General features: G+C 37.6%; 1 non-coding gene across 1 annotated transcript; it reads left to right on the forward strand.

Moving 5' to 3' along the window:
- Nucleotides 1–394: 394 nt before the first annotated feature.
- LOC141635783 (small nucleolar RNA R71) lies at nt 395–501 on the forward strand. The gene has a single exon (XR_012540443.1). It is a non-coding gene; the product is annotated as a small nucleolar RNA R71 (small nucleolar RNA).
- Nucleotides 502–18,742: the final 18,241 nt, after the last annotated feature.

Below are 18,742 nucleotides of genomic sequence, written 5' to 3' on the forward strand. Positions count from 1 at the left end.
ACATTCATTTTGATCATGTCCCAAGGTTCCACAACTTTCACATACTTCATTTGGGATTGAGGATGATGCCATCATAGGATTAACATGTTGTTTGGGTGATTTGGAGGCTTCATCAAGCTTAGCCATGGCCTTCTCAAACTTCAAGTTGATGATGTCGATATGAGCACTTAGTTGAGCACCCAGTTGTGTGATGGAATCCACCTCATGCTTCCCTCTTTTAGTGGCCTTTCATGGCCTACTATATTAGGAATTATGGACCGCCATTTCTTCGATCTAGGCCCATGTTTGGTTGTCATCAACCTCTGTGAACCTCCTATTGGAGCCCATATTAAGCACATTTTGTGAGTCTTCATATAAGCCGTTCCGAAACTGTTGAACAAGAAACCACTCACTTAGTCTATGGTGAGGACAAGAGCGACAAATATCCTTAAATCTCTCTCATGCTTTATATAATGATTCCTCATCCCTTTGCTTGAACCCGGTGATTTGGGCTCTCAACATGTTGGTCTTTTCCGGAGGATATAACTTCTTGTAGAAGGCAAGTGCTAACTTCTTCCATGATCAATTCCAAGCGTAGCCTTGTCTAGGCTCTTTAACCATTGCTTTGCGGCTCTGATCAAGGAAAAAGGAAACAACACCCATCAAATTTGGTCTTGAGTCACTCCGGTTTGAGAGATTGCATCACAATAGTCATAAAAAGTCTCCATGTGTAGATGAGGATCTTCACTAGGCATCCCTCCAAATTGGCTTCTCTCAACTAGTTGTATGAATGCGAATTTGGCAATGAAATTACCGGTTAAGTAAGGTGGTGTTGGAGTACCATTCGGTAGGTTCTCCTCGGTTGGTACGGAATGAGATGAAAATCTAGGCATTGTGGGTTGATTTTGTGGTTGGTTTTGAGTTGTGTTCTCCTCTCCTTCTCTTGAAAAAAGGTTGGTAAACACAACACTATCCGATTTGACAATACCGATATCCACAAGTTCTCCAATACCCAAACTTGTTGAAGCCCCTCTAGTGGTTCTTCTAAGATTGGTCAAGGTTCTTTCAACTTCGGGATCAATAGGCAAAGGTCTACATTGTGATCTTCTATACATGCAAAAAGCAAACAACTAGAAAACAATTAAAACTACCTTGAGGAGTTTGACTTCCCCAAGGTCAAGAAAGATAAAAATAAAAACAAGTGACAACAATTCAATTGAACACCGTCCCCGGCAACGGCGCCATTTTTAACTTTGTCCCCACGGTTCGAAACTTTGTCGTCTAAGTCAACCAACCAAAACAATATTTATAACTAAACAAACTACTCTTACTAGATTGGAAATTAAAGTTCGGATCCCAAAGGACGAATATTGATTTAAGTTATCGGTTGTAGAAAGCTATGTCTTAGGGTGTCACAAATTGGGTTGAAATTTGAGGTATAAAGCTACACTACTATAACAATGAAATGTAAAGAAATGAAAGTAAAAAAAGAAAGTAAAGTAAGGATTTATAAAAAATAGATTAAGGCCCTATGGTGTCATGGGTTCATAGGGGATTCATGGTGGTGATCTGTAGATACCCAGTATCTGCACCTCCCAAAAACCACCCGATGATGATCGGACTATAACGTGTTTTTGATATGCGTGCGTGGATTGGCTATACATGAGACGGTTTAATGTACTACTCGGATATGAGAAATGATTTCATAAATGGTTTTCTAACATCATTTGCATTAAAATAACACTATTTAGAGTTAAAACCGTCTTCAGATCCAAAACCGACTGAGAAACTCGCAACTCGAGTCAACCTGAGTCAACCCAAATCCCGAATGTCAAAAATAATTCCATGAATGTCTTTATCATGTTATTTCCTTTAAAACAACACTAATTAGAGTTAAAACCATCTTCGGACCCAAAACCGACTCAGAAATCCGCAACTCGAGTCAACCTGAGTCAACCCTAGTCAAACCAAATCTCGAGTGTCGAAAATAATGCCATGACCGTCTTTATCATGTCATTTCCATTAAAATGACCCTAATTAGAGTCAAAACCGACACCGAGCTAAATATCGACTCGAAATTCAAATCCCGACTCACACGGGTCAAATCCGAGTCAAGCACACAAATTACCTACCCCAAATATCACCCAAGAGGAAGCTTACGCAGCTAAGCAAACCTCAAAGACCAAAAATCACAACCAACAAAACATTGGTTAGAACAAATGCAAAATCCAAATTTGCGAAAGGGACAATACACCCACTTGTATCTCAAGGTAGCTCGCGCCTCTTTAGGAATGCCCTTGGCCAGCAAGAAAACTTAACCGACTTGCTACCACCCCCATTTCCCTATAAATACCAACCTTCACACCCCATAATTCCCACGCGATATTATATATGCATGAGAAATACATAACACGATTCAAATATAGGTTAGACGAGCCAAAACTGAGTTTTGGCCCGAGACAGGAGCTCCTTGCTATGCAGGGAGGCTCGCGCCTCTTGTAGATGTCCAGGTCAGACGCATCCGTGTTTGTTCTCGTCTTTCCTCTTTATTTCATCTCTTATTTGCAATCGGTTTTTACCATTTCAAATGTTTCAAATCGTTTTTATGACAAACTTTTTAGCCATAAATTATAATCACCCTTGGTTCCATGTACCATGACGGTTTAACCCGTGACTCGGTGATATTAATTGGTTAATTACATTTTAAAAGAAATTCTTTTCTTTTATTTACCATTTTAATTCATTTTATGATAACCATATTTTGACCATTACAAAAATCATCCTTGATTCTTTATACCATGACGGTTTATTCCGTGACTCGATGATATTATTGGTTAATTACATTTTAAAGGGTATTTTAAACACCTTTTATTTTATTTACCATTTTTCTCATTTGTTTACATTTGTAAATATATTAGTCATAATTCATAATCATCCTTGGTTCTTCATACCATGTCGGTTTAATCCGAGTACGATGATTAACTTGACTATTTACAAAGAAATGAACTTAACATGATTAGTTCAAATCAAATATTTTACATTTTTGTTTGTAAACTATATTTTTCAAACATGCAAATCCGACAACGAATGTTACTAACACAATTTTAATTATTCCGAGTCATGCAAACAACATTTGCAAATCTTTCATCATAAATACGGTTTTAAATAACCTTTTCAAGAACCATAAGACGCCCCCTTAGGTCGGCTCATGGCTCGCGCCCCAAGCGGCCGTCTGTTTCCATCTTTCAAAACCAGGGCAGAGCCCTTTATCTCGCCGATAGGCTTGCGCCTTAACAGGACTGCTTGGCACTGTTATGTCCCATTTTGGTACTTGTCTAGGACGATCGTGATTACGGTTTATCCGAATATGTGACGGATCAGATTGACAAGTTTAAGTTTTTTTACACTTTGTCATTTGACACCCTTTTTCAATAAATGGATCTTGTTAAGCATCATAATTCGAATTCGGTAAATGGATGTTTAATTTTCGTTTTCACATGCAAATCAATCTAAATCCAAATTTGACACCAATTTCTTGGTACATGCATAAACAAACCGACTTAGCAAACTTTCACTTGTTAGGTTAAACTTTTGGATGTGCATTCAGCATTTAAACCGTTTTATCAACTTTTGCACTTAAACAACCACGATCGATTAGTAAAGGCCGCTAACGCGGACGGGATTGGGTGTCCGATTAAAGGGCTTCCCAATACGTACCCTCAACCCTTACTCAGAACCTTTGGATAGTGGATGGCCTTATCCGGGGCGCACGAGAGTCATTTTAGGCATAGAATGCTAAAAGGGGGGCGAGTCCTTATCTTTAGTACCTATGTCAAGCACCGCTTTTTGCCTTGATTGACCTAGGTATAAAGTGGTTTCGAACGGGTTCCAGGCATCTCACAAATGCTTGGTGGCGACTCCGAACATCTCTAATCGTTTTGAGACCTTTGCCGAGACGAAATCGACCGATCTAAAACGATCCGGTCGGAAGCATTTTTACGCCGCCGAGCGTGGCTTTCAAAAAGACCGTTGCATGTCCATAAACTGACTTGGCGTGCAGGTGGCCCGTGACCGCAGATCGGTAGGTGGCCTAAATGTTGGAATATGTGTCCTCCGACAATAATGCGATCACAACTGTCGATCATGATGATCACATGTTTAAATCTCATCTTAAGAATACATGTGGGATGTAATAATTTTACAGTCAACTGGTCCACACATATCGGTAATGATTGGCTGACTAGAGTTTGACATTACTGTCGTACGACGGTGGTGATCAGTTGATCCCCTTAGGTCATACCTAAAGGGTAACACTCTTAATTGAATATTTAATTGATCGTATGACGATACGGGTTGATTAAAATTACTTAAAATTGACGGACGATTTTGGAGGTGATATTTACGTGTCTCATTGTAATTTGATTAAATAAGATACGGTCTAAGTGATCGAATTGTTTTATTACTTAGATGAAATTATTGTTTACGGAAACAATTGAAACAAAATGAATAAATTATTATAAGTACAGAATGTTGTAGTTTATAATTCGGAAACATTTTTGTTACAAGTAATTATGAATTACTGTGACAATTTTTATAAGTGACATATTTTATTAATATGTTGATTTTTAATTATTAAAAATACATTTTATAAATAAGGTGTCATGTAATGTGTCACATGTGACATATTGAAAAAATCACAAATAAAATGGACTCATCGATTTTATTTATGTGTACCGAAATGGAGGAAGCATTAGGATAATATTGTGTTGATTATTTATAAGTGGAAGACATAATTATAAAGCCTAATGATAGCCATGCAAACATAGCCTTGCATGCCTATAATCTTGGTTAGAGAATCAAGCCCATGCATAGGGCATCCTCCCCACACCAACCGGTTTTGCCTTCTTTAGACAGCCAAATGGGTCTTTCATTATTCATTCATACAATTATTATTTCTAGTGTAAGAAATAAAAACTCTCTACACATCTTATGAAATTAGAGAGATATAAAAAATCCAAAAATTCCTTCCTCTATTTTACCGAAATAATAGAGTACAAAATAAACATTTTGGGTCAATTTTTAGTAAGATTATTATTATTCTAGATCTAATAATATTAATCTATTAAGGGGTTATCTTGGGTATTATTCCTTGGGAGGGATTCTATACTTGAATCCTTGTTCATCAATATTTGGAGAGCTCAAGAACTAAGTAAGGTAGGTGACCTTATTAGTGCCCAAATATCCGAAACATCCAATGTAAGGAACCGATTTCTTCACTTAACTATTTATGTTTGCATGCATAAGATTTGTATTTAATTTTATGACTAATTAAATGTAACATATATGAATATGTTAATTTATGAGATATAGATTTCTAACAAGCGGTATCAAGAGCCTTTGGTTGTTTGCATGCAAATCGGTTATAGTTTTTCCGAGTTATACGATTAACATATAAAACTTATAAATTTGTGTTTATTATGATATATCACGAAATTTATTATGCATGTTAAAATTTCTGGTCCTAAAATGTTTTAGGATATTTTGGTTTAATTTATGGATTTTATTGTTCATTTTACTTAATATTGGCATTAAAATGTGATTTTTAGGATAAAAATGTCATTTTTGGACGAAAATTAGCTGAACTACGAATTTTCCAGTGATTTTTGGATATGTTTTCACATATATTATTTTTTGATGATCTGTAATTTTTCAGAATTTTTGGAGTTTTTATGCTCGAAATATGGATTTTTCATGTTAAAAATCGGATTTAGATGAAAAATAGGTTAATATGAGATAAATTTCGAATATGATCATAGAAATTTAGTATGTTGTCACATGCAATTTTACAAGATGTGTGTAAAATAATAGGCTATAATGAAGTCTTTATGCATGATTTACGAATTTTTGATGAAAAATAGCATAAATAGTGACTTAATTAGTGAATAATTGCTAAAACATACTTCATGACTAAGGAAAAACGTCACATATTTCATTTTATTATCTTTTGCAGATCTAAAATTGAAAAGTTGATGTCTATAATTTTATCATGTTTTTATGCGTATAATTGATAAATCCGATAATCCGCAACATAGTTTTTCCGATAATTTTTTCGAACTTTTAACCTAAGTTTTTGAAAATTATGAGTGTCATGGTATTTTTCCAGAATGTTCAAGAGTTTAAATTTTAAATTTCAAATTTATTTGATATTTTAGTGATTTATTTGAAATTTATGGCATTTTATTGTAATTTTGAGTCCATTAATGAACAATTTTAAGCAATATAAGTTAATTATTGTCAATATGTTAGTGGAGACTAATTTTGAGTCCTAAGTTGGTTAGGGTGATTAACTTGTGCATAAATATGATTTTACGTAATTTATTGTGATTTTAAAAGGTTGAATCACGCAAATCCGTAAAAACCGTTTAATATACGATATTGGCTCCATAAAGGCGATTTAGCATAAAATTGGGCATGTTCATACATATTATAATGCTGCATTTTATTTATGATTGTCATAATTTTATTTTATGTAATTTTTGAATTATGTAATTTTTACTTAGTATGGCCTTAGTTTTTAATTGGTATTGCCCGAAATGTATAGGAATATCTATTCGGTTGTAATTTATTGTGATCTCGTATCACCGTTTTGTAATTTAATAGATTTATTTTTATTTTAATTACAAATGTATAATAGGAAATTATGTAATTTGTTATGTAATTTATTTTTTTCAGAGTTCCTTGAAGACGGTGTCACTCAAGAAGGAAATCCATTAAAGACGGTGTTACCTCGAGATGCGAGCCTAAACAGAAGTTCAAGGGACCAATGGAGTTGGTTTCCGAATATGTAATAGTTAATTAGATTTTCTATTTTAGGAAGGCCATACTCGGATTTATTTTATGTTTTGCATTTTATTTATATGTTGCATGCATCGCTAAATCGCCATAACTAAAACATGCATTATCATTTTAATCGAGTTTATCGACCGTGTCAATTATAATTATTGTAGTTCACCGCTTTAGTTCACTTAAAACGTGATAGATAATAAATTGACATGACCTCTCGCTAAAAATAATCAATTGAGACTTAGCCTTACCAAAAATTAGAAACCATGAAGTACCGGTTTAAGAGGAGTTGAGCCGGCTTTACCGTAAGACAAACCTTGTTACGTTGGTGAAGTGGGTGATAAATGTCTATCCACCGAATTCATGTTGATGAGGGATGTATCGGCCCTACCGTGCCCAAGTTGATGTGGATTTGGATCATGGACACATTTATTCGAAATTTGGATTGAGCTCAACGGAAGTATTCGTGACCGTAGTCGCATGTGTTCCGGGCTAAAGATAAATGTTAATGTAATTTTATCGACCAAGAGTTCTAAAAGTAGAATCAATTAAAGTGTTAATCCACCGAGTTATATTGATAAGGGATGAATCGGCCCTACCGTGCCCAAGTTAATATGAATTTGGATCTTGGAATCATTTATCATAGTTGGGTAGAGGTCACTATGTAATTGCTTTACTTGTTATTTACAACTATTAATAAAACGATAAATGTTAAGTTTTCCACTATTCCGTTATCATATTGTTCTATTTCTTTACCATAATTCATATACGATATCATTTCGATTTTTGATTCAAATCTCCATTAAAACATCGTAACTAAATACAAATATGAATTTGCTTCTAAAACCTCATATGAACCATTGCTAAGGATCTCTTGTAAAGAATATAGATTAAAGTTATTCATTATCAAACAGGTTTTTGATTCTTGACTAACACATCTACTTACAATGGATTGTTTTTCATATACTTAATTAAATTAAGTACCTTGAAACGTTAAATTGTTTTGGTAATTAAAATCGTAATTGACCAAAATACCGCAACAACTTCAATGAAAGTTTTAAGACTAAACAAACGAATGAAGAGTAGTCTTCATGAAATTCAATTTTGTTTCTCTAAGCAAAGATTCATTGAAATGAGTGGGAGCATTCTCTTAAACCGTTAAGAAAGGGATGAGGTTCAAAGAAGAAAATTAGAATGGAATTGATACAAGGTTATGATAAAAGTAAAGTTATTAAGAATAACGATACTAAACCTATCAATCCCGACCGATAAAGTTTCCATTGTCTTAAATGTTCGACACAAGAAAGGAAACTACCCAAATTATTGAAGAATCAACAAGTTAGTTGTGGGACATCTAATGGGATCTTCTTCTTTAAATGTTTATTTGATTGACATAAATTTTGCTAGAACTACTTCGTTAATCTTAGAAACCAGTGGTGGTTTTAATTATTGTACTTGATACATAGAATGATTAGAATATGATGACTAGCAACAATAATGTTAAGAGATAGAGTCATTGTGTACTCAATCTAGTTTTTGGGTTTAGAGTTGTACTTAATTATGACTATTAAGTGAATAAACTCTAAATAAGAATATAAACTTGTTAAGATACAAAAAGAGGTTTCACTTTTGTGACCCTATACATCATGATTTGATGTATGGCTAGCCCATTATCAAGGTAAATATATTCTAAACCAAACTAGAAATGATATATCATGTAGATGATGCAAGACTCAAATTGGTAACCCAAGATTAAACCTTAGATTCTGGAATGATGAACGCAAAGAGTTATCGAGTACTCTTGAAACCATTAGATCTTATGGTATATGCGTATCTTGTATTCAAAGCAAGATGTCTCGTACCTTTTGGTTGAAAAGGAGATCGAGGTTGTAAATCATTGATCCAAAATAGGTTGATCATTTTCTTTTACCAACGATTTAGGTTGACACTAATGTGTTCACTTAATAAGGTAAATAGAGAAATCTTTGATGAAGGTCAAAAGTTCAAAGAAGCACGATTTAGTCGTGATGGGATTATCAAAGTGAAGACTTTCATATAAGCCAAAGGAAATGTGATATAGTATCACAAGTTAATCTCTCTTAGCACGCATTATGGAATAATGTGTGATTGGATAAGAATTCAAACGCTATTCGATATGGTTTGGACTTCAATCAAGTTACTTTGAGTTACTTGATCCTTTTTGGGGATTTTATATTTTGTCTAAATTATTTTTCCACTAAATCTAAAAGGAATCATATGAGATATGAAATGGTAGGGTATCATATTTGTAAGCTTTCCCAAGAAACAAATGCTCATTTTTCCCTTTCAATTATCTTGTGGCTCATGAAGCTGTCTTTCTAGAATACAAGTTTATTCTTAGAAGACAGAATGGGAGAAATTATTCAAGAGCCACAAAGAATGATTTATGTCGCAAGAAACTGGTCTTTCTTGGCTACATGAGACGTTTTGTGTAAGACGTTGTTTCTTCAAAACCTAGGAGGTTAAAGTCATCACTTGAATAAGATGATGAATTCATGTTACTTTTAAGAAATTAAAGAGCTTGCAACTTACAAAGAAATTGTTTGATTCAAGTTGATTACTTCTGGAAAACTTCTGGAAAGTAATGAACATATGACTTACATGAGAGTGTTTAAGTCACAACTCAATACAAGGCTTAGAGCCATGAAAATCCGAAATAAAAGGCTTGATTAGTGACAAAGGGTTTTGCACTAATAAAGAGAGATTTCAAGGCTTGATTGGTTGCAAAGGGTTTTGCACTAGTTGAAATGTTTAAGTCTATTTGGATCTTCTTAGGGATTATATTTCATTATGAGATATATAGCGAGAGAATCTAAAACCCACTTCTTCAATTAGAAGGAATGTATTCAATACATGTCTTGAGTTTTGTAGATTCTTGCAATCTTGAGATAATGTGCAACTTAAGAGATGGTCTTAAGTAGGACATCAATGAGTTAGAATCAATGTTTTGATCATGTTATAAAACCTTTCTTGATAAGACGAGAAGTTGTTTTTATACATGGAGTTTAGTAGGAGTTACGGAAATTTTAATTAGTCTTATATGTGGATGACATATCGATCATTGGGAATGATTTAAGACTTTTGGAGTAATATAATACATCTTTAATATCTAGATTTATGTAGATAAATCCACATGATATTAGCGTCAAATAAGAAGTCTTATGTTGATAAGATTCATGACTAGTTCAATCAAGTTGAACATATTTGATTGATTCCATTTGATTCCGCTCCCGGATCAATTAAATAAGTAATCATGTATAACACTTCATTTGCTTTGAGTATGATGGATTGTTTTAAAATCGAATTTAAGTAATAAGTTACCAAGTAAGCCATAAATATTACCCTTAAGTGCTTGCAAAAGCATTAAGGATATAATGCAAAGTGTTTTTGATGCAATTTTGTGTAAGGGTGTTACACAAGTGACAATTGACAATTGAGATTGCGCATGGTTTCCGACAAAACCATAATCAAAACACATTAGGATGGTTAAGATACCATTGTGGCTATGTTATTTAAGAAATAGATTTTCTAGAATCGTTCTAGGCAATAAAGAACAATGAGAAATGTTTACAACGGAAATTGAGTACACTTGCAATCATGGGATGTGCAAGAGAGATGAGTCCCGCACACTGTGAAAACAGTGGGAGCTATTCTAAGGCTAGAGGGCCTATGTCTTGATTGGATATCGACACGTACTCAGAAAGTTTCGTAATGCAATTGTATACATTACAAAGGAAAACGAGTATGTAGTAAGGTTGGGTAAGGTACAAGAAGTTGATAAAACCTAGTAACCAAAGCCTTCTCATAGGCTATACATGATGTGTCATGTCATTTCAATTGAATTGAAATGAACAACTACATACAAGATCAAATTAGATTATAGAACATGAAATAGTAATCAGGCATTGACTATTCATATGTGATAATCACATTTTTCGTTCGAGTTTTTACTTTAAAAACTCCTTTTATACTTTGTTACATCCAAACGGGTTGTAGAGACAATATTGAACCCCGTTAAAGTGAACTCGGATTAACATTGTATTCGCCCATAGTCACTTGTATGAGGTGACATCTCGAAGTGACTAGAGTGTGATGCGATTGATGGCAAGTTCAAGTGCCATAGAGTCATATGAGATGACTAGTCGATCACATAGGCAGACTGTTAGGAACACTTTGTCGGGCCTTCTGACCGCTTATAGAGTTCTGGCAAATTTATATAGCCTGGTCGTGGCGAGAGCTACTATAGTATTCTAATGAGTCAATTCTTTTGACTAAAGACTGTTCGCCTAAGGTGGCACAGTTTCAGATTAACTTTGATTTGTGTTACTACGACCAATGGGGTTAAATGGGCATATTTTGGGTTATGATGGTTGTGGCTAGTCGAAGGGAATGAGTGCGATAGGAATTGTCCACCCCCTTGTCAGGGTTAAAAAATTATCTCAGGGCCACTCGAGGAGTAATGAACTGGAAATGCGTGGCCACGCTCGGAAGATATCTATGGTAGATAAATCCGGTCAATCAGTTATTCTCCAGATCGAGGAAACCACTCTAGATATGATCACTTGCAAGTTCGACCTGAAAGACACCTGGCATTGAGTGGGAGATAGTAATAGGACAAGAGAATGGGTGACGCACACTTGTCGAGGACAAGTGGGAGATTGTTGGAATATGTGTCCTCCGACAATAATGCGATCACAACTGTCGATCATGATGATCACATGTTTAAATCTCATCTTAAGAATACATGTGGGATGTAATAATTTTACAATCAACTGGTCCACACATATCGGTAATGATTGGCTGACTAGAGTTTGTCATTACTGTCGTACGACGGTGGTGATCAGTTGCTCCCCTTAGGTCATGCCTAAGGGGTAACACTCTTAATTGAATATTTAATTGATCGTATGACGATACGGGTTGATTAAAATTACTTAAAACTGACGGACGATTTTGGAGGTGATATTTACGTGTCTCATTGTAATTTAATTAAATAAGATACGGTCTAAGTGATCGAATTGTTTTATTACTTAGATGAAATTATTGTTTACGGAAACAATTGAAACAGAATGAATAAATTATTATAAGTACAGAATGTTGTAGTTTATAATTTGGAAACATTTTTGGTACAAGTAATTATGAATTACTGTGACAATTTTTATAAGTGACATATTTTATTAATATGTTAATTTTTAATTATTAAAAATACATTTTATAAATAAGGTGTCATGTAATGTGTCACATGTGAAATATTGACAAAATCACAAATAAAATGGACTCATCCATTTTATTTGTGTGTACCGAAATGGAGGAAGCATTAGGATAATATTGTGTTGATTATTTATAAGTGGAAGACATAATTATAAAGCCTAATGATAGCCATGCAAACATAGCCTTGCATGCCTATAATCTTGGTTAGAGAATCAAGCCCATGCATAGGGCATCCTTCCCACACCAACCGGTTTTGCCTTCTTTAGACAGCCAATGTAACACCCATGATATTTAAGAACGCCGTTGATCGATCTTGTTGACCAAACAGACCTTGGGGATTCGATCTTGTTGACCAAACAGACCTTGGGGATGAATGGGTGAGGAATCAGGCTTGTAACATGAGTTTTATAGGATTATTTACTCGACCTAGCTGAGGCTACTCGGCCGAGTATCACCCATACTCGACCGAGTAGAGCCTACTCGGCCGAGTACTCCCGTACTCGATCGAGTATGGCTGCTGTCGACACGTTAATATAAACGCAGGTTCGCGAGATTCATTTCATTTTCTCATTTCCTCGTCAGTTTCTCTTTCTCTAACCCTAGCCTATCTCTCTCTCCTATCACCCCATACCTTCACACTCTAATGCTTTCGCCTAAACCTCCACCATGGGAAGGACGGGATTCGCTGGGGAAGAATGACGTGTGTGGTGGTCGTCTATGTCACCGCCAATGTCTAAGGTTAGGTAAGTTTCTGCCTTGTGTTCTTTTGAGTGATTCTTTGAGTATAGTCATGTAATAGGAGATGGTTATCATTGTTAGGATGCTTATTGGAGTCGTGCGTGGCTGTAAATGGAAGTCTTACATGCTTTGCGATGAGGTAGGGTTTCCCTAATCAGTTTACTGTTAATTGATTTAAGATTGTGATTGTACTGTGTATGATTGTTATCTGCTGATCATCGGGGTATTGGCGTAGTGGTGACGGTGGTGTTGTGGCGGTGTTGTAACGGTGGTGGTGTTGTGACAGCTGTGAGGCTGTGTGTGTTGTGATGGTGGTGGAGTCACTTGCGGGAGTGACTTCACACCCTAGTTCGCCCTCTGTGGAACCCGCCACGGGAGGGGATGTGCACATTAAGGGACAGGGATTGTTAGTCGCTCGTTGATGAGCTGGACTAGGTGGGATGGGTTGCGGTCCCCCACTGGCGGCGAGGATTACCTGTTGCGATGGGTAATCTGGCAGGGCTACACCCTTCGGGGTGTAGTCGGTTACGGTGCGAGGTCGTGATACTGGGATAGTGGATGATCAGCTGTTTTACATTGTTATTCTATCTTACACTTGATTAGTCAGTACTGACCCCGTTGTTGTTGTTTTGTAAAACCTGCGGTGATCCATTCGGGGATGGTGAGCAGTTGGCTTAGCAGGTTTTGTTGATTGTAGCTGCTAGGATTGGAGGGATCGAGTCATCACGCTACCGTTCAAGAGAGGCAGTGTCATGAGTGTTATGGTTGTACCTTTATTATAAAGACGTTGTTTTGAGTTGTATTGTATCAGACATATTAATAATATAAGATTGTTCTTTTATTGTCTAATTTGATCTACCTCCTCGGGAAACCGAGATGGTGACACCGTCATACACTGGGATGGTCCTTGATAAGGCATTCTGGTGTACGGGGGTGTTACAAAGTGGTATCAGAGACGACGATTTCGGAACCTGAACCAATGAATCTAATGAATATAGGGTGTCAATTAAAATGAACCTGGTGTATGTACATTGGGAGCCCCAGCCGATGCTAGATTTTGGGAGCCCCAGCCGATGCTAGTGAGAGTCGTTGATTGCTTGGTGATGATTGTTGTGTGTATTTATTACTAGGGTGATATGTGTTTTAATGTATGTGTGGAAAAGTTGGAGTAAGCGATGGAATTGTTACAATGTGCAACCGGTGCTAAGTTAACCAATTTGTTTCACGATGAATGTGTTGTGTGTTGAATTGCTACGTTGCAAATGTGATTATGGTGTATGTCTGGTGTTTAGCGGAATTAGAGATGATGTGACATAAGAGTTAAACCTTGCAGGTACTGTAATTAGATTGTTGAGTATGCTATAAGGATAGAATATAATAGTTTCATGGCAAAGTGAGGAATGAAGGTAGGAGTGATGATTGTTCCGATGATGGATGTGATGTTGTTATGTGTTTATGTGGTAGAAATCAGCTTTAATAGTGACGAGCCGGATGCACGGAACTCCGAATGATATTATTTAATTTTGCAGGAACAATGAAAAGTTACGACTTCTTCTTCATTTTCGGAAAACTCGAACGAGTAGGTGAGTGTACTCGACCGAGTAGACCATACTCGGCCGAGTACCAAGCTACACAACCGAGTGTCCGTTTTGTGAAAATAATAATCGCTTCTGTTCTTCAAAACTCGATCGAGTAAGAAAGGTACTCGACCGAGTAGTGTACACTCGGCCGAGTATCCTAAATACTCTACGAGTAGTCGACACTCGGCCAAGTATTCCCAATACTCGACCGAGTATTGCTGTAGCAGGACTTATGCGGGTTATACAAAAACCCTATTTTCGTTCCTTTCTCTCTTATTTCCGCCTCCCACCTTTCCTTTTCCTTCTCTCTAAAAACTCCATATCCTTCCTTCCTCAAGCTTTTGGGTAAAACTTTGGTGTTCTACTTGTTCTTGCTTGCCTCAAACTAGTCTAAGGTAAGATTTAAACTTAATTTTCTCAACTGCTTCCAAAGTTATGGTATACTAGCATGCTATATTCGATTTCCTTGCTAAAACAATTGAATTCTAGGGTTACCAAAAATGAAACTCTCCTTGTTGTTGATGATTATTCCTTAAATTGAAACAATTTAAAGCTTGGAACCATATGAATTGTAAGGTAATTGGTGATTTTCTGATAGTTGTCGTAAAAAGATCGTTCTAAAATTGATATACAATTGAAAACAGTCCGTCTTTTGCGCTAAGAATTTTTGTGTCAAACCCTTGTTAAAAAATTGTTCTCTTGCAGTATGGTGAAAACCAGAGGTTTACCCAACAAAAGAACTCGTGCTAATGTTCAGCTTGAGACTGGTCAATCAAGCAGTGAACCCGTGGTTCCGCCGGTGGAGGCACATCCATTGGTAATATTCTCTAATTTCAATCATCGTAAGGCTTTTGTGGCTCTTATGCATCGCCATTTTTGCCCCACCCGCTGTGTTAACCCTGGTATCCTTGAGACTTTGGGGATCAAGGAGGACATATTTCATATTTTCAAGATTTTGGGCATGGAAGGGTTGTATCATCTGAGAAAGAAATCCTACCCCCACTTGACCTTAGAGTTTTTGAGCTCTTTTGTTTATGATAAGAAGGGAAAGACTGTCTCTTTTCGTCTCATGAATGAGGATCATGAGCTTACCCTAGACGAGTTGGCTGGCCATTTGGGTTTAGAGGCCGAGGAGGATGGGTACCTTAGTGATGTGGCCAAGAACAGCGGTGCACCTCAATACCTTCCATATTTGACTGGCAGACCCGCCCCTAGTGCCAGTGCCATGCTGATTAATGATGTGCAGCACGTTTCCCTTCGTATGTTCCTGAGGATGTTGACCTGTTTGTTGTACTCGAGAGATGACGTGAGCAAGCTCAATTCTCACGAAGTCATGCTCCTTATGTCTTACCTTAACCTACACCGCCGACCGTTTTACTATAGTGCTCCTGGTGTAGTGTGCTCTAGTCTTGAGCGCATGGCACAGTCCGAGACCCGACACATTGCCTGCGGGGCCATAGTGACCCGCCTAGCTCAGCGCCTGACAGATTTTGAGGCCCCACCTCCTGAGGGGAATGAGTATGTAGAGATTGTGCCTACCATAGACGCTCAGTACTGGCGTCAGAACCGATGGTTGAGGAAGATGGATGATGGCTCTTATGCCTGAAGGGTGAGGGGAACTATGTGGATGGTGCTTCCGGACCCAGCTCATCTCCCTGTTGTTGATCATTTGGCTGAGTGGGAGACTTGTGCCATTCCTGACACTGAGACCCGTCCTACAGATTGACCCACGGATTCTCTTGGACTTACCCGAGCCTGTCACCGTGCCCGGGGACGCGGCGAGCACCTCCCCACCTCGGGAGCGTCGTGGAGTGAGCCAGTCTAGGGCAGACCCGGTTGTACCTGAGCCCTCTTACTCTGCCCCTGACTCCTACCCTTACCACCCTTATCAGTACTCGCCCTACCCTACGGTGCATGACCCCAGGATGCAGCCTCATGAACTGGCTGAGCGGATCTCCTCTACTTTGGTGCTCCGAAACCTGCATGAGATGACCTTTAACCAGGGCATAGGGACACAGTTAGCACACCCTGTCTGGTGGAGGGGACCGGGGGTGGATACGGGAGTATTTCACAGCTATGGAGTTGATCCGAGTTACTGGAGACCTCCGGAAGAGACTGAGTTTGGCTACCTTGCGGGACCATGGGGAGCCAACTCTGGCAGTCAGCTAGGAGGGGACTACTCAGCAGCAGCAGGCTTTCCAGGAGCGGGGAGTTCAGGTGCAGGTACTTTGGCGCAGGTGGTGATGATGACATGGAGGAGGGTCCTCGTTATTGATTTTATGTTGTTAGGTTGTTTGGTTTGGTTTCTTTGATGTTGGATTTATTTGGTTGTGATGGATTTGTTTTGTTGTATTGGATGTATTACTTCTTCTTTGGATGTTGCTTTCGGAATTTGGTATCTTCCGTTGGATGACTGTACTCGGCCATAAGGTCGTTACTTACTTAATTGTCGTATGGAGACGTGTTGAATGTCGTTTATGTTAGGAATTTGTTGTGTTTAATATTACTGGAAGAATTTGATGCAGGTAATGTCGTCAAAACGCTCTCTGGCTGTCATAACTCGACCGAGCATAGTTACTACTCGACCGAGTAGAGCTTACTCGACCGAGTAGCCTTTCATACTCGGCCGAATATTGCTGAAACAGAGAACCGATGGGAAATAGCTTTGTGAATTACATAAGTTATATGATAATTGTATGAAAGAGTTTGTTATTGCCTTATTTTGCTATTTTATACTATAAGATGTTCCACAGATGGATTATGGTTGTATCACGGATACGTGATTGTTGGAATAAGCTATGAATTTATGAATGTTTCATTGTATAACATTGGTTGGTTACCAGAAACTTAAATTGTTTAGGGGAGGAATACCCGAATCACTAAATTATATGAAAGGTAACACCATACTCATACAGCGTGGTAACTGTAACAAGTTTTATACGTATATATGTTTGGTTACAGTGATAATTGCCTCAACGGGTTACGCATAAAGCTGCTATTTCTTATTAATTCCATATTTTAATTTTTATACACTACTTGGTTGCTGAAATATTTTGTCTTTATAAGTCACAAGTATGTAATGTCATAAAGTAAGTTGTGCTACAAGAGTCTATGAGTAATGTCACCGTCATGAGGTACGTTTTGGCTTTGGGCACGAGAAGTGGCTAGTGGTGAACTTCGGGGACGAAGTTCCTTTAAGAGGGGAGGAGTAATGTCGCGGAACTAAGTAGTTATTTATGTGAAATATGTATTTAATTATACGTATTTATTTATGAGAAATATGTATTTAATTATACTTATGATATTTGGAATCACATGTAAGTTAGGCATGTTCGCATTCGGAATCACAATTATGTTTTCTTTAAGCTGTATCCATGTTGTATTCAAGTAATATGAAGATCATACTGTGCACGGGTGTCTTAATTCAATTTATGATAATTGTTATAGGTGTACGGAATGTGGTGGTTGAGTATTGTTTTGAGTATTGCTTTACAATTGTGTATTGTTTTGCATTTGTATATTTGATATAAGCGTACGGAATGTGGTGGTTCGCAATTGTGTATGGTTTTGCATTTGTATACTTGTATATCTGTATGGTTGAGTGCTGTTTTGAGTATTACTGCGCATTTGTGTTCTTATGGTCGATAGTAGTTGTGTCGCGTTTGGCAAAAGAAGGCATGTGAATTCATTAATTTCCATAAGAGTATGTGAAAGTTGGTGATTAGTATTGTTTGGAGGAGTAACTGTGATAGGCGATTGTTGTTTGAGTAAGGTGGTATGATGGTAATGTCAGGATGGTGTGAATTTGTGCACCTTGGTGTGGGTTGTTAATGTCACGGTACGTAAACCTGAGGAGAGTGTCGTGCAGGCTGAACTTCGGGGACGGAGTTCCTTTTAAAGGGGGAAGATTGTAACACCCAGGATATTTAAGAACGCCGTTGAACGATCTTGTTGACCAAACAAACCTTGGGGATTCGATCTTGTTGACCAAACAGACCATGGGGATGAATGGGTGAGGAATCAGGCTTGTAACATGAGTTTTATAGGATTATTTACTCGACCTAGCTGAGGCTACTCGGCCGAGTATCACCCATACTTGACCGAGTAGAGCCTACTCGGCCGAGTACTCCCGTACTCGACCGAGTATGACTGCTGTCGACACGTTAATATAAACGCAGGTTCGCGAGATTCATTTCATTTTCTCATTTCCTCGACAGTTTCTCTTTCTCTAACCCTAGCCTATCTCTCTCTCCTATCACCTCATACCTTCACACTCTAATGCTTTCGCCTAAACCTCCACCATGGGAAGGACGGGATTCGTTGGGGAAGAATGACGTGTGTGGTGGTCGTCTATG

This window comes from Silene latifolia, chromosome Y (genome assembly GCF_048544455.1).
Source record: "Silene latifolia isolate original U9 population chromosome Y, ASM4854445v1, whole genome shotgun sequence".
Classification (NCBI taxonomy): domain Eukaryota; kingdom Viridiplantae; phylum Streptophyta; class Magnoliopsida; order Caryophyllales; family Caryophyllaceae; genus Silene; species Silene latifolia.